The sequence below is a fragment of the Pituophis catenifer genome, unplaced genomic scaffold (genome assembly GCF_029215685.1).
Source record: "Pituophis catenifer annectens isolate HBS135680 unplaced genomic scaffold, rPitCat1.0.hap2 SCAF_4, whole genome shotgun sequence".
Taxonomy (NCBI): domain Eukaryota; kingdom Metazoa; phylum Chordata; class Lepidosauria; order Squamata; family Colubridae; genus Pituophis; species Pituophis catenifer.
This window is the reverse complement of record NW_027256884.1, coordinates 115,327,107-115,345,308: the sequence shown is the minus strand read 5'-3', so window position 1 is coordinate 115,345,308 and position 18,202 is coordinate 115,327,107.

Sequence of the window (18,202 nt, the reverse complement as noted above, 5' to 3'; positions counted from 1 at the left end):
TCGCTTCTCATCCAGGAAGCTTCTTCAGCTCGGATTGGATGGTGGGGAATGGAAGGATTTGTACTCCTTGCAAACAGCGGAACATTTGCATTTTTAATGACTCGTTAAAATAATGCAAATTTCCAGATGCCTGCAAGGAGTATAAATAGCAATAGCAATAGTACTTAGACTTATATATCGCTTTATAGTGCTTTACAGCCCTCTGTAAGTGGTTTTACAGAGTCAGCATATTGCCCCCAGCAATCTGGGTCTTGATTTTACCCACTTCGGAAGGCTGGAAGGTTGAGTCAACCTTGAGCCTGGTGGGATTTGAACTGCCAAATTGCAAGCAGCCAGTAGTCAGCAGAGGTGGTCTGCAGTACTGTACTTTAACCACTGTGCCACCGAGACTCCTTCCATTCCCCACCATCCAGTCAAAACTGAAGAAGCTTTTTGGATGAGAAGCGAAACATCTTAAAAGAAAAGCTGGAAAGTCCAGTTGCCTCTTGAAAAAGCACCTTTGGGAGTGTTGGAAGAAATATCCTTCTGGGTTCTGCTCCAAGTGGGAAAAAAGACACTGGAAACATGGAGACTGCTTGGAAAGATGGTTTAATGGTGGACAGGATCACATGGCTTGAGTTCCTGAACAGAAAAAGGGAGGAATACAGTGAGTCCATGGGTTTTTATGCTCTCCCTGGCTGTGAACTTCCTGGGGCCCAGAAAAAGTATCCCGATTGGTTGTCAGACTTCCAGGCGGTGTGGGTCTTAGCTAGCCCTGCTGGCTGATGTAATTTTCCCAGGTGCCATGTGGTGAGTTTCTGTCTAGATGGGCCCCATTGTCTTGCAGATGAGGTCCATTGACAAAGATTGAGTTTCTGCCTCTGGCCCATTAACAAAAGGGTGGGGGCAGGAAGGTGGGAGCTGCTTTGTCTTTAAAACATGTTTCTCCATTTCTCATCGAGGGAAACATAATATTCTGCCTTTTTAATATTTCCCAAAATATTTCATTCTTCTAGGAAAGGGGTGGGTGCTAACTTCCTACAGGAGTAAATATGATCTTTATAACAGGACAGGGTAAGATAGACAATCAAGATTTTGGTGGCAGCATCTAATAATTTTAGGTGGGAGAAGACTGTATAGCATTGAAAGGATGATGCAGCAGTATCATCTATGTGAGCATCATGCTGAGGTTGTTTTCATCAAAATGAAGGGAGATGTATTATGCTGCTAGCTCCATTGGGTCTTGTGTGCAATGTTGAAAGGCATATTGGAAAGGGTGGGTCTTGTGTTTTGATGCCATATTGCTGCTTGCGTCACTCTGGTTCTCCTTTGCTTCCCCTCTAGATACTGCTACATGTGAGGCTGGGATTTACAAGATTATTTTGTTGGAGTTGGTTGTCTCTTCCTCCCCCAATATTAGGATTTTACTGCTGGAATTTGATGTGCAGATGAAGACTTCAAAGACTCTGCTGGTTTAAAGGTAAAGGTAAAGGCTCCCCTCGCACAAATGTGCTAGTCGTTCCTGACTCTAGGGGGCAGTGCTCATCTCCATTTCAAAGCCGAAGAGCCAGTGCTGTCCGAAGATGTCTCCGTGGTCATGTGGCCAGCATGACTAAATGCCAAAGGCATACGGAGCGCTGTTACCTTCCCACCAAAGGTGGTCCCTATTTTTCTACTTGCATTTTTTATGTGCTTTCGAACTGCCAGGTTGACAGAATTTGGGACAAATAACAGGACCTCACCCCATTATGTGGCACTAGGATTTGAACCACTGAACTACCGACCTTTTCGATCGATAAGCTCAGTGTCTTAGCCACTGGGCCACCGCGTTCCCTTTCTGCTGGTTTAGGGATTATTTAAATTGGGGGAAAAAACCACAGTAGAATTATGCAATATCCAGTTCTTTACTGCCTCAGGAGCCTGGTTTGGCCACTGTTACTTCAATCATCTACTACTTGGTTTCCTGCCAGGAAGAAACACTTCATCTCTAAGAAGCTATTTTTTATAAGTTTAGTAATAAACTCAGGTGAAGGAAGCAGATGTGGGAAAGTAACAATAGAAATAAACATTCCAGTAATATTAAATTGCGTAGTAAGAGGGTGTCTGAAAGAATAATATAAGAACCGATCGATGAACAATGCCTTAAAAATGGGAACTGCCCAACAAAGCCCATATATTCAGCGCAACTCTGCCAACAACTGCAACACCTAAAAGGAACTTGTGCGTCAGAAAGTGTCTCTTTCTTCCAGTTGAACATTTCTTCTATTCTATGAATTGTGCTGTGACTCAGCTGTCTTGAGAAAAATTATCTGAAACACTTCTACTTGCTCAATAGACCAAAATTAAGAAAATGTTTTTTTCCCTGCATCATGTTTGTACTATTCACACAGTGTTATTTTGCTGATTTATTATGTATAGGTACAGACTTTCCTTCAGGAGTTCCAGGTGACATGCATGATGTGTTGGCTTTATGCTCCTCCCTAATTTTATTTTCATAGTACCTATATAAAGTTAGATTGTGAGAAAGACACTGGTTCAAAATCATCAGTGAGCTTCAGAGCTGGCTTTCTCTCTTTCTGTTTCAACACTTCAACCGTTAGATCATACATCCGAAGAATTTATGACTTTTACTCTTATTTGGGATTATGTAAACACTTAAAATCAGCAACTTTCCTGTTTAGAATTAGAGAACATGCTCAGTGAAAACGTATTAGATTTTGTGCATGAAAATATCTACAGACCCCTCACATCCTGGACATAAATTGTTTCAACTTCTACCCTCAAAACGATGCTATAGGGCACTGCACACCAGAGCAACTAGACACAAGGATAGTTTTTTCCTGAATGCCATCACTCTGCTAAACAACTCATTCCCACAACACAGACAAACTTTTCACTAACTCTGCATTACTATTATTCTTTTCTTCCTTACTAGTATCTCTCTCTTCTCGCTTATTACTATAACCATGTTGCTTGTATTTTTCAATTTATATTGTTTTTATTGTTTCCTAGTAAGATGTGATAGCTTATTAGTAACCTTGACTATCACTAAGTGTTGTATCTTTTTATTCTTGATGAATGTATTTTATTCTCCATATGTACACTGAGAGCATATACAGCAAAGACAAATTCCTTCTGTGTCCAATCACACTTGGCTAATAAAGAATTCTATTCTATTCTATTCTATTCTATTCTATTCTATTCTATTCTATTCTATTCTATTCTATTCTATTCTATTCCATTCCATTCCATTCCATTCCATTCTATTCTATTCTAGCACACATGCAGATGAGAATATATTGTAGGAAGAGTAGCAAGAAAACACTGTTTCTTGCATTGGTGATCATATCATAAAATTCAGCAGATGGTGCAGAGTGGCTGTACCATCAAAATCTCACTGGGAAAAAAAAAACTTCAGTTCTGTATATGACTTGTAAGCAGATTGCATAGGAACAAAATATTAAAGAGCTATGATTACAAGAAGTGGCATTAATATTTGGGACAGCACATTTGCCATGATTGGAGATTAGACTGGAAAATTAAGAATCCAAAACAGAACTATGAAACAGCAAACTTCTTCTGGACTGAGAAAACAACATGGATATGTCCATGAAGTCACCTGGAGTCATATCAGCTCAAGCAAGGCTCTTTTTAGAAAATTTTGATGAGATGGCAAAAGCAGAATTGGATAAAACAAAAAAGCTTGATATTTTAGTTAATTCCAGCCTTATCTTTTGATAGAGTGAGATGAAGAAAACCTTCAGTCTGTGGGGTCTATGAGAACTCGCCACAGCCAACTCACCATGACCAACTTGCCATAGCCAATTCACCACAGGACAAGAGTTACAATAATGAAGAAATAGAGGAATAGAATCATTAGAGAAAGGATGCCAAAGGAGGGACCAAATGACATGTGAATGTCAAAAATTAAAATATTTTAAAAACTATTTGAAATAATTAAATTGAATTGTCGAATTGTCCCACAGTGAGTTGTCCTGTGGCGAGTTGGTTGTGGCGAGTTGTCCCATTCAGCAGTCTGTGAGCGTGTGCATTCTCATATCCTGTTACTTTCAAGTAAGGTGGAGGTTCACCAAAGATTGCAAAGTTGTTTTTGGGACTAGGGTTGTGTGTCCTTGTGTGTGTGTGTGTGTGTGTGTGTGTCTGTCTGTCTCTCTCTCTCTCTCTCTCTCTCTCTCTCTGTGTGTGTGTGTGTGTGTGTGTGTGTGTGTGTGAGAGAGAGAGAGAGAGAGAGAGAGAGGGAGAGAGAGAGAGAGAGAGAGAGAGAGAGAGAGAGCATAAGCAACATCTAGATCAACAGAGTCAAACATTGGAGTATATAGTAAGCTAGTTAAGTGTGAAAGAGATGAATCAGTAGCAGAACTTTGCTGGGTGTCCATCTGGAATTTTATACAGCTCTTGTATTTCCAAAAGAGCTCAAGAGACTGTTCAGTTTCCTTGGCAGTAAAAAAAAAATCCTGCCGAGTCTTGTCTGATACGTAGGGAGTGTGAAAAACAAATGTCAGCAGGCATTCTCCTAAGGTTCTACTTACTTAAATACTGTTTGTTTGTCTACTTTGGGAAGATGCTATGGCGAACGTGATCGTTCCAGTTGGGGGCTGCGTCCAAGATATAAATTTTACTGAACGTAAACATTCATGAAGGGATCTTTTAATGCCTAGGTTGAAAGATCTAACTGAGATTTCACTTCCTCCATAATTCTGTTACTTTGAGGCCGTGTTTCTCATCAACATCAGCAACTTTAAGGCATGTGGACTTCATGCTGGCTGGGGAATTCTAAGAGTTGAAATTCACATGCCTTAAAGTTGCTGAGGTTGATGAGAAACACTGCTCTAGGGACATGATCTCTCCCTTCCTAGTGATTTTGGTAAGAGAAGAGATGTTGATTTAATCTCCAAGCAAATCTTGGTAAAGAAAGCTGAAAAAGGACAGTGATGTTCTAGCAATTGGGAATATGTATATGTATAAAACCATGTGCGCATGTTGGTGTCACTTTCCAGTCTCTCTTATTTCTATGGCTGCTAAAGGTCTATGGAGATTCTCTCCAATGGAGGGATTAAAGAGGCCATCTATGTCAAAATTGAACAGCTGTTTCTCAACAGAGGGGGAGGGATACAACATCATCTATCTCCAATCTACAACACACCCTTTCAACAGTTCCAAGAAGGCTCCACATCAATTTGCACCACTCAGATGACCCTGATGACACAGATCAACCTCCAGGTGATTTGACATTGGCATCCTTCAGTCTGAAAAGATTATGGTATCGTGCTCTGGAAAGAGGTCCTAAAACAGCATCTAATGTGACTAAAAAGGCCAATTTGAGAGTGGCAATCCCTTCCACACTGAGGGCAGGTACATTCTGTCCCTTGCCCAGCCCCCAGATTTCGCTGGTTCTGGGACTGTCCGGTGACTTAACAAACCACTAAAAGAATGCAAATGTCCAGCTGGGTGCAAGGAGTATGAATCCTTCCATTCCTCACCATCCAGTCAGAGCTGAAGAAGCTTCTTGGATGAGAAGGAAATCATTTTCAGAGAAAAACCAGAAAGTCCAGTTGCCTCTTGAAAAAAGCACCTTTGAGACATGGCTGCTGAAGGTTTTGTGGTTGGCCTTTCTGTCTGTCTAACACTACTAAGCAGCAATGACTAGGAGCTGATCCACACTTCCTTTTGCTGATGCCAGCATGAGGACATGCCACTTACCATTGTGGGAGAGCAGAAATGAGTGATGTCATCCTTAATTCACTCCTTAGCTGACTGGGATTTTTAGTTCCACTTGAAAGGTAATATTTTTTCCCCTTTCCACATGACTAGAGTAACAGAGTTGGAAGGGACCTTGGAGGTCTTCTAGTCCAACCCCCTGCTTAGGCAGGAAACCCTACACCACTTCAGACAGAACCAACATCTTTATTTATTTTATTTATTTATTAGTTCGATTTATATGCCGCCCTTCTCCGGAGACTCAGGGCGGCTTACAATGCTTTAAGCAATAGCCTTCATACTTTTGTATATACCAGCTTAGTAGGCCCTCCCTAAGCGGTGTTCTATTTTATACAAAGTCAGCTTATTGCCCCCACAAACCAGGTCCTCATTTTACCTACCTTGGAAGGATGGAAGGCTGAGTCAACCTTGAGAATCTTCTTAAAAATTTCCAGTGTTGGAGCATTCACAACTTCTGGAGGCAAGTTGTTCCATTGATTAATTGTCCTAACTGTCAGGAAATTTCTCCTTAGTTCTAAGTTGCTTCTCTCCTTGATTAGTTTCCACCCATTGCTTCTTGTCCTGCCCTCAGGTGCTTTGGAGAATAGCTTGTCTGTTCTTTATATGTTTTAGCCTTCAGTCTCCTATGTACAGGCATAGGGGACTTTGGTCTGCATAACAGACTTTGGTCTGCTTGTTCAGCTTCATTCTGTCTCGTGCAAATGCTTCCATTCTACTTTGCTGGTGCGTGGCCTGGCAAATACGTATGTCCCATCCACTCATAGAATCACAGAATAACAGAATTGGAAGGACCTAGGAGGTCTTCTAGTCCAACCTCCTGCTCGAGCAGGAGATCCTATACTATTTCAGACAAATGGCTGTCCAGTCTTTTTTTGTTTTTTGAAAGCCAGTGATGGAGCACTCACAACTTCTGAAGGCAAGCTATTTCATTGGTTTTTTGCTTTCACTGAAGGGAATTTCTCCTTGGTTCTAGGTTATTTCTCTCCTTGGTTAGTTTCCATCCATTGTTTCTTGTCTTGCCTTCCGGTGCTTTGGAAAATATCTTGAGCCCATTTTTAGGGAGCCACTCAAATATTGGAATGTTGCTATCATGTCTCCCCTAGACATGACGATCCTGCCAACAGTGTCCATCCTCCGCCTTTGATGGTTATTTCATACTGGGATGCTGCACTGCTGTATTACCTGCCATGAAATCCTGGACATTTGGACTCTTCTTTATATATTACTTAAAATAAAATAAAATTTTCAGTAAATGGAATTGTGAAATACTGGCCAAGTCTTTATAGAATAGAATAGAATTCTTTATTGGCCAAGTGTGATTGGACACACAAGGAATTTGTCCTGGTGCATATGCTCTCAGTGTACATAAAAGAAAAGATACATTCGTCAAGAATCATAAGGTACAACACTTAATGATAGTTATAGGAAACAAATAGCTATCAAAACATATTAGGAAACAGTCAATATAAATCTTATGGATACCAGCAAAAAGGTTACAGTCGAACAGTCATAAGCGGGAGGAGATGGGTGATAGGAACAATGAGAAGATTAATAGTAATGCAGCCTTAGTGAATTGTTTGACAGTATTGAGGGAATTATTTGTTTAGCAGAGTGATGGTGTTTGGGGGAAAAACTATTCTTGTGTCTAGTTGTTCTGGTGTGCAGTACTCTATAGCGTCGATTTGAGGATAGAAGTTGAAACTATTTATGTCCAGGATGTGAGGGGTCTGTAGATATTTTCACAGCCTTCTTTTTGACTCGTGCACTATACAGGTCCTCAATGGAAGGCAGGTGGGTAGTAATTGTTTTTTCTGCAGTTCTAATTATCCTCTGAAGTCTGTGTCTGTCTTGTTGGGTTGTAGAACCAAACCAGACATTGTTTCTTTTCATGTATTTAGAGGTGAACTGTGAAATGCTGGCTGTATCTTCATTTTGTTTTATTTTGCTTTGTTTCCTTTAATGAAGTAAAACTGACAAGAGGTCTGCCGAGTTTCCCTTCTAGTCCCGGCAACTGGAAGAGCAATGAAATTGCAGCTATTCTTTTTTCTTTTCTTTTTCATTTTTTTAACCCATCTTCAAAAGACTTGCGTTTAGAAGGGAAAGCAATTGCCATTGGCTTTCCTGGTATGGGCTGGAGGGAAAAAGAAGTAGGAGACTCTAGCAATTAAGGGCTGCGTAAACACCAAGCACAGTGGCTCAGTGGCTAAGACGCTGAACTTGTTGATCGAAAGGTCGGCAGTTCAGCGGTTCGAATCCCTAGTGCCGCGTAACGGGGTGAGCTCCCGTTACTTGTCCCAGCTTCTGCCAACCTAGCAGTTAGAAAGCACGTAAAAAATGCAAGTAGAAAAATAGGGACCACTTGGTGGAAGGTAGCAGAGCTCTGTGCACTTTTGGCATTTAGTCATGCCGGCCACATGACCACGGAGATGTCTTCGGACAGCACTGGCTCTTTGGCTTTGAAACGGAGATGAGCACCGCCCCCTAGAGTTGGGAATGACTAGCACATATGTGCGAGGGGAACCTTTACCTTTACCTTTAAACACCAAGCTGTCACTGTAGCAAAAGTGGAAAAAGGTATTGAAATGCAGAAATAGATTTCTTAAACCAAATTCATTTCCAGTGGCATTATGCATGAGAGACAAGCAGCCAAAGGCTATATAAGGTTAAAGTTTGGCCTTTCATAGTCTTACCTAGAAGTGTATCTATTTGTATGCCAATTATAAATTCTACCATTGAATTACTGTCCTTTCTTTTTACCTTCCCATTTAATAATTTGGATTTTTTTAAAGTTCAAAATTGGTGCATACTCCTCAATCTTTATTATATGACCTTCCAAGGCCTCTCTGTCATTGAGTATTGAAAATAGCTAGCTATTTTGATAAGGAAAATACCTGAAACCCGGCAAATAAGCATATTAGCAAAACAAAGAAACCTTAAAATCTGGCCTCAAATTTATCTCTATTCGGGAGTGAGGCAGCCTTGTCCGTTTTACAAAATTAAGGACCTATCCCAAATGGTAAATGAGATTTCTGGCAACCACAAGTTTGCCCTGTTCGAACTAAGGAATAAAATGAAATAAAATGTAGCGGCTTGGTTGAATTAAGTAACATAATTCCTGCCAACAGGTGAGCTAAAATTTTTTTTTTTGTGAGCTAAAAAATTTTTTTTGCTTCAAATTGATAACATAATTTTTAAATGACGGCATAAAATGCTTTTTTTTTTTGTGTGCAACATTTAGATAAATCACTTAGCTGACGGTAGACTTTTGCCTACTTCTGCAAAAATTGGTTTGGAAATTTCACAACAGTCACAACAAAAATCAGAGAATTGCAAAATGGAGCAATGTATCCCACATCCTAATATCCTTGGATGACCATTTATCATCCTGGTTGTATCTCACATCTTTATTGGAACTGTCGGGCTATTCTCAAGAGTGAGTCAAGTGCTTTTTTTTTTTTTTTAGACATGTTGCAATGTCTAAAGCAGCTGTAAATTATGGGAATGGCAAGATTATAGCAATGACTTACATCAAGATTTTTTGTTTTTTGTTTTTGAAAGAAGGGAATTATAAACAGACACCTCAAAAAGCTTTTGGACATGATAAAAAGGTGAAATGTACAAAACAGTTAATGACAAGCAAATGATAATTATTTAGTTGTTGCATGGGATCATAGATATTGGATAAGTTTAACATGTTAAGGAAAGATGGAACAACAGTTCAATGGTAAGGTAATACCCTGAGAAATGATATTAGTTGTTTATTGTTGTCAAAAATAAAAAGCCAAAGTGCATAAAACTGTTAATGAAAAGCAAATGTTTTTAATGTTTTTCCTTGTAAGCTACCAGGAATTATTGGGAGTCAGTATACATTTATTTTATTTATTTGTTTGATTTCTGTGGCCATCCAGAGTAATTTATTGAGATGGGTGGCTATAGAAATTAATCACTCAATCAATCCATCAAATAAATACAATATCTGGTATCCATGCACATTTCTAATAATAGCAATAACAGAAACCATTTCAACACAGAATTGTAGAGCTTCAACAGCTCAATTTGTTCAAGACAATATTTATTGATCCAAATTCCATGTAGAATTTAATTATTATGCAGATTTTTTTTTTAAACTTCTTGTCCTATCTAGGGTTGCCTTTCTAAATAACTAGCTAGATATATTGGTTAAATCACCCTTCAGTAGCTTTTTCTTGATCGATAAAGCAGAGATGATCATCTAAGACAGAGTTCTCCAATCATCAAATGGTGTGGAGACTTGCACCACTCACCCATCCCTTCTGTGGCCCAGTTCCGAATGGCTCAAGGCCGAGTAATGAGCCATGGCTCTGGGGTTGTGGACCCCTAATCTAAGAAGATGTCAATATATTTAGCTGTCATTAATGCTTCCGTCACATAATTTTGCTGTGAAATGAATCCTATACCTCTTTCCACATAAGAAATTAACAAGTTCCTTTAAAAGTATGCAAAAGAACTACCTATGATTCAGGCTAGTTGTTGACACTAAAACACATAGAATTTCATTATCTTAGCTCCGTGATGGTAAACCTATGGCACACGTGCCAGAGGTGGCACGCAGCACCCTCTCTGTGGGCACGCGAGCCGTCGCCCCAGTTCAGCTCTGCTGCGCATGTGTCTGTCTGCCTCCTGCCGGCCAGCTGGTCTCCTGGTCTCTGCCGCACATGCATTGGGGCGGGGTGCATATGCGGGGGCCACACGCATATTGCATTTTGGGGGTTTGGGCACACTTTGGGCACTCAGTCTAGAAAAGGTTAGCCATCACTGGCCTAGCTGCACTAATACTCTGAAAACTCTAAACCAGGGTTATCCAACCTTGGCAACTTTAAGACATGTGGACTTCAACTCCCAGAATTCCATGGCTGGCTGGGGAATTGTGGGAGTTGAAGTCCACAAGTCTTGGCCAGACTAGATGGAAACACGTGGAACTGGAAAATGTGTAAGGAAAGGAAGGTTGCATTAATATTTCTACTGTATTTTCCTTTTACATATGAAATACATAGGATACAGTTTTGATAATAGTCCAAAAGCACTTAGTCAAAATAATAATATCAATTTTTAATGGAGCAACAGCAATAATAATGAATAGCAAAAGGTACATGATTTAGTTCTATTTTGACTTAGTGCTGGAGAAAGAAAAGTTTTGCATGTTTTCCTACCCATGCTCATTGAGTTTGATGAATAAAAAGTCCTTGCTTTCAAAATTCTATCAAAGAAGAAAAGATTTTGGAAGTACTTCCCAGGGGCGAAATGTAGTGGTGTTAATGCATTTATGAGGTGACTGAGACTTATCTGGAATGACCAATTTTTATTTATACAGTCTGTGTTTTTAGTTTTCTCTGCAACTTCTCTGGCTTCCTATAGTTCCATTAAATCCCAGCTCCTAAGAGAAATTCTCCCAGTGGGCTTTTTCAGAAGCAATTTGGCTGTAACTGCTTGAGTGGGAGTCTTGCCCTTGAGAAATTATGGAAGAATATCTCCTGGTCACCAGTGTCTCTCCATGTTTTTGTTGAGAATTTATTACAATCCTTTTGAAATTGGTTCTTCCCCATAAGAGAAGTTTATTCTTAGTTCTTCTCCATAAGAGTTCTCCATTTGTTTTCCATAAGAGTTCTTCATTACTTCTTCTTCATCAGAGGTTCATTCTTAGTTATTCAAAATGAAAGTGGGGAAATATTCTTAAAAACGTATATTTGTTTTTAAGAAATCAACTGTTCATCCTAAAATGCTCTGTCATGGCTCTTTCTTCCTCAAAAGTAATAAAAATAGTCAAGTGACTGAAGACTTTTTAAGAATGAACCCTACTGAACCATGAATAAGTTTGTATATATGGTTGACTGATACCTTATTATTCGGAAGAATGGCCAAAACTATTACAGAATTAGAAGCAATGGAGCAACATTTTGCATTGTGAGTCGCCCTGAGTCTTCGGAAAGGGGCGGCATACAAATTGAATTAATAAATAAATAATAAATAAATAAATTTTCCTTTAAATATTTATGGAAAGATACCTCATAAAAAGTGAGTTATGTAAAATTACAGTTTTTTCCCTCATGCCATCACTCTGTTGAAAACCTAATTCCCACAGTATTGTCTTATATCTAAGGATATTTACCCATCTAGTATAGTTTTATTACTCATCCTTCTCATCTTTTCTATTACCTTCTCTTATTGGTATCATTATTAGGATTATATTACTTTATTGTTTGTATGTATACTGAGAATTTATGTACCTGAGACAAATTTCTTATGTGTTCAATCACTCTGTTCTGTTCTGTTCTGTTCTGTTCTGTTCTGTTCTGTTCCGTTCCATTAAAATGCATTCCAGAATGCATTTTAAATCCCAATTTTCCCTAGGTTTAGTTTTATATTTTAAGTACTAGACTTCAGCATTTTAAATGCATTTTAAGTTTGCAGTGCGCTAGACAAATCTCAGATTTAACATGGCCATGACAAGAGAGGATTAAGAGATCTAAAAAACAAAACTTGCAAAAACATATATTCCCAAACTTGAACTAAAGCATTATTAGAAAAACCACTTCCAAATAGTGCTTTACACAAATCATAGTACTAATTTTAGCATCAAATTACTCCATTGGTTTCTAATTTATGATCAGGTAGAAATATTGGGGTCAATGAACTAAAGCGTTACCAGTGTTCACAGAAACTTAACACCTTTCTCCATTTAATAAATTTAACAATGTCAATCTGAGTTTTGTTGATTTCGACCAGGCAAGAGATTATATTTAAATATTTTGTTCCAAAACAAGTATGAACATTGATTACAACTTCAGCTTCTTGAATCTCTAATCAACACAAAAAGCCACATCTTGGCACATGGCCAAGCAATTAGTTTTGTGTAAGACTAGTGTTCAACACAATCTTAGAAAGCTGATATTTTAATATTTCCTAATTGAATTTAATTGAATTTAATTGGCCCTATGCCATCCAATGAAAGTTTACTAGAATCAAGAATTAATCAGAAAGAGTCATTTAGTTCCCTGAGTCCAGTCCTCTACTCAGTGCACAAATCCAAATTCAAACCATCTTGGTTGAAGAATGACAAAGGGCTTATTAGTATTCTAGGTAACTGATTCTACTGTTGAACTGGTCTTTTCCTCAAAATTCATTCAGAATCTGACTTCTTGTAACTTAAAAATAGTATTCTGTGTCCTCTGCTCTGGGATGATATAGTTCAGGTCTTGATCTTCTATGTAACATTATTTAAGGTATATGATGAGTGTTACCCTATTCTCTCCTCATTTTTTTCTTCTCAAAACACTTCATTCTTTCAATACCTCCCTCTAAAACTTAGTATCCTATGTTCTGATTGATCACTTTGCTTTTCTCTGCTCTTTTCCCACTTATTTGAATCCTTCTTGAAGTATGGAAGAACTGAGTAGAATACTATGTAATAGGTGGAACTATTCATCATCGTCATCATCCTAGCCATTGTCTATCCTCTGCAAGATGAAGGCCTCTTCCAACCAATACAGTTTTGAGCTTTCCCCAAGGTGCTTTTTCAGGAAGCAACTGGACTTTCTTGTTTTTATTTTGAAGACTTTTCGCTTCTCATCTCCAAAAGAAAAACAAGAAAATCCAGTTGCCTCCTGAGAAAGCACCTTTGGGACAAGCATGACCTGGATGACTGAGAATCTCTACAGACTTTTAGCTATACAATTTGGGATGAACTCCCTTTGAATGGTGTGGGAGTAGGAATGGATTTCCAGAGGAAAAAAATTGTAGACTACAGGAACCAGGAGTACTACTCAGTGACTCTGAGGACACAGATAAACCTCCAAGTGCTTCAACAATCCTCTAAAAGGATGCCAAATGACCAGCTGTCTGCAAGGAATATAAGTCCTTCCATTCCCCACTATCCTGTCAGAGCTGAAGAAGCTTCTTGGATGAGAAGTGGAACATCTTCAAAAACAAACAAACAAACAAAAAAAAAAAAACAAAGTCCAGTTGCCTCCTGAAAAAGCACCTTTGGGACAAACCTTGACCTGGATGACTGAGAATCTCTACAGAGTCTTGAGCTTTCCTTTGCCAGTTGGGCCTGCAATACTCCATCTTGTTTTAAGTCCTAAATCCTAAGTGGATGCCTTTTATCAAGTGAAATCCACTCCATGACTGCCTTAGTCCATCTGCCATCAGCTCTTCTTGCTATGTCACCAGCCCATTTCCATTTCAATTCTTTTACTCTTTTGATGGCATCGTATATTTTTGTTTGTTTTCTAATCCACGTGCAGGTCTTTCTATCTTGTCTAGTGATACTGAGCATATATCTTTCCATGGCTCTCTGTGCCACTCATAGCTTTTGAATTGATTGTGAGATTAGTGTCCATGTTTAACTGGCATATGTTACAACAGGTAGCATATACAAAACAGGTGGAACCTCTTGTAATTTGTAAATCATGCTTCTATCAATGCAGTATTTCTGCCGTGGTATCATAACAGTGGTTTGTATTCAATAAATAATTATATTTTAATCTGATGAGAAATGTTACTATTTATGCTTTTAAGTATAGCAATCAAAGATAATTGTTCTGATTTGCTTTTCCTTTCTCTCTCTTTCCTCTCTTTTTCCTCTCTCTTTCTGTCAAAGCGTAACAATTAAAATTTCGAAGCAGGCAAAAGATGATAGATGGATGATCCTTTTTTTTTTTTTTTGCTGTTGTAATGATTTGCTTTTCCCTTCCCCTCTCTCTCTTTTCTTTTTTCTTTTTAGGTAGGTGACATGACTAGAAGTTAGATAGGATAAACAGAAAAGGTCTTTTTTTAAAAAATAAATAAAGTGTGACATGTTTAAACCTAGAATAAATGATAGAAATAAGAGAAGGGGGAATATTAGTGTATACACTTTATAATAATAAAAGTAATAACAATATATAATATGGAATAATTGAATAATGATGGATTATAGCCTAATATACATGTGTATTATTATTAGAAATACTTAAGTTGATTGAATGTAATAATTATGAACAATTTCATTAGTTTTATTTGTATTAGAATGTATGACACCGAGGTACCACACTGTTCATGCATTGATTTGATATATTTTTTTAAAAAATAAAAAACTTTTTTAAAAAAATGTTACTATTTATAATCAAACAATTTACACTGTTTATAACCTAAAATCTGGAAGGAGAAGGTGCGAAGGGCTGAGGGATCCAAATACCTCTGTTGGGTGGGAGTAGTTGAATTCTGTTCTATTGAGTGGATACAGGCTCCAAGTAAAATAATCCTTTTTATAAATTTATTTACATTATAAATTAGCATGACCGATAACCTTCATATGCTTATGAAGGGGCTTGGCATTGGTCTGCAGTTTTGCTTTCCCTGAAACTGCCTTGAGCAATGTTTTTTATCGCAAGGATCAAGTTGCTACCGCTGCAGACTTTTTAATTGCCTCTGAAGAAAATGGTGAGGTCGCTGTGGGTGAGTTTCATAATTACCTGTTTGAAAGTTTCAATCTTTCCAAATCCAGATGTGTTAGAACAGGGGTGTCAAACTCAAGGCCTGGGGGACGGATCTTGCCTCTGGGGTACTTAGATCTTGCCCCTGGGGCCACCCTGGAAACAGCAAAGGACTGGCCCACTGTGCTTCTGCCAGCGAAAACAGGCTCCCAAGTTCCGTTTTCGGCTGCCAAGGCCTCCTGCAACCCTCTGCCAGTGAAAACAGAGGACGGGAGGGCCGCATGCGTGAGCTGGCTATGCCCACCCTGGCCACCCCCTCTCCATCCCGAGGTCAAACACAACCCTGATGTGGCCCTCAATGAAATCGAGTTTGACATCCCTGTGTTAGAATATTATGTCTGTAATTCTTAGTACAGTTGCTGGGAATTTTAATGCAACCAGCCTGGATTGTGTCAGATTGGAATGGCTGTAAAACAGTGTGATTTATGATAAAGGAAAAAAAGGGGAAGAGGAAGGGGGAAGTTTAAATTACATTGTACCCATATGGTTCTACACTATATGGCAGATAGTAGCCATGTTAATATAAAGAGGAAAAAAATGTGGGAATGCATTCTAATCCACTTTCACTCAGAAAGATTACTGTTTTAACTGGGGGAAATCAAATTAATTATCTATTAATTCTTTGTGAAAAAAAAGGAGGGAGCCACCATTCCAATGTTCTAATTTCTTTACAGGAAAAGTAAAAAAAAAATATCCAAAATAAATGGTGATAATCCAGGAAATCATGATCTATAAAACAATATTTTACATACAGTAAAAACACAGCTTTTATGGGATTGTACAGTAGTTCAAAATTGTTCTTTTTCCAAAATAGTTTTTGACATTGGCCCTATATAAGAACAGTCCCAAATTCACAATTGTCACAAAACTTCTTTGATTGACAGACTTGTTCATAAGGCCTTTGTTTTTTCCCCTCTTCATAGCTCTAACCTCTGTCATTATTTTTCAGTGGAGTATTTTCCAGACGCTAATATTCAGAAACAAACAAACAAACCCATAATTACCACCCTCAAACCAAAACAAAAACAAATTAAAAAGCAAACATGAGATTTGGCCTTTGATATCCATATAGTAACATAAAGTTATTACATATTTAATTTATGCTTGATGCAATTAAAGTAAATCTCATTTAAGGACCATTGCTTTTACTGTGCAGATAGTTTATTCATATAATTTGGTTTGGTTATTTTTGTCTAGTATTGATTATCTATCTACAATAAATAGTTCTAAAATTATCCTCAAATAGATTTTTTTCTTCTTCAAATAGAACAATATAAAATACAAAATAGAATATTTAAATCAAAATATCAATATTTTGTCTGAAATGGCATAGGGTCTCCTGCTCAAGCAGGGGATTAGATTAGAAGACTATAAGACCAAAGACCCTTTCCAATTTTGTTATTCTCTGTTCTGTGATTTGAGAGCAATCAAAGGTAAAGGTAAAGGTTCCCCTCGCACATATGTGCTAGTCGTTCCTGACTCTAGGGGGCAGTGCTCATCTCCGTTTCAAAGCTGGAGAGCCAGTGCTGTCCGAAGACATCTCTGTGGTCATGTGGCTGGCATGACTAAATGCTAAAGGTGCATGGAACGCTGTTACCTTCTCACCAAAGATGGTCTCTATTTTCTACTTGTATTTTTTACGTGCTTTCAAACTGCTAGGTTGGCAGAAGCTGGGACAAGTAACGGGAGCTCACCCCGTTATGCAGCACTAGGGATTCGAACCGCTGAACTGCCGACCTTTCGATCGACAAGCCATTGAGCCACCGCGTCCCCTTGAGAGCAATAATAAGGATTAAATAGTAATGATTACATTCTTAGATACTTTAAACCATGTATAAAAAGTGGCGCTTTGATTTCATGGTTGTGCCTGCCGTCTTGAATTTTTTAACATTCCCCTTGTGGACCACTTGGTCAACATTCATGACTAGTTTGGATACTTGTACCAGTTTTGAATAAGTAGATTACCTGGTGGGCCCCAAAATGTACAACTATCAAAAACATCAACAATGTCAGAATTAGGCTTTGAGATTAATCACACAAACCCTTTCCTGCAACAAATAATCCTCGTTGAATATTCTTTTACTCGTGGAAGGAAAAGGAGCACCACTGGAAGGGTTTACGTTTCATCATACACAAAGGCAAGCACATACACATTGGCTTCAGACAAGAAATGGTATTTGTTCTATTGGTGCTCAGAAGAAACATAATTTCCTGTTAGAATCAAGAAGTTTACAATCTTCTTAAGATATGAGCATAGCTTTGAAACTATAAAAAGAAAGCCCCTCTGATTATAAATTAATTATTTAATTAGCAAACTGACAATATGATAGGTTCTCTTGAGGAATACTTACGCCCTCTACAACTTTCTTGCAGGTAACGAATTAGGGAAGAGCCAGTTTGGTTAGTGGTTAAGGCCAGTGGTGGGATTCAAATAATTTCACAACCGGTTCTCTGCCCTAATGACCGTCTGGGTGGGCGTGGCCATGATGGGCGTGTCCAGGGGATGTGACAGGCAGCACTCGGCCTCCTGCACCCCCTGGGAGCAAAAACAGGCTGCGGGGGGCACGCCCCCTCCACCCCGTTTTGGGCCTAGGAGGTCTCCCTGAAGCCTCCTGGGAGCGAAAAATGGGCAGTGGGGGTGGGCACACTGCACCCCTGCACACCCTAGTAGGCCTCCCTGCACTTACCTGGGAGCGAAAATGGGGCTTGTGGAGACTCCTGGAAGGGGCGCGGCAGGAAGGGGCGGGGCCAACCAGCAATTTAACTACCGGTTTGCATGAACCAGGCCGAACTGGCTGAATCCCATCACTGGTTAAGGCATCAGACTAGAAATCAGGAGACCATGAGCTTTAGTCCTACCCTAGGCATGGAGCCAGCTGGGTGAACTTGGGCCGGTCATTGTATCAGCCCTAGGAAAAAGGCAATGACAAACCACTTTGAAATCTTGCCAGGAGAACTGCAGGGAATTGTCC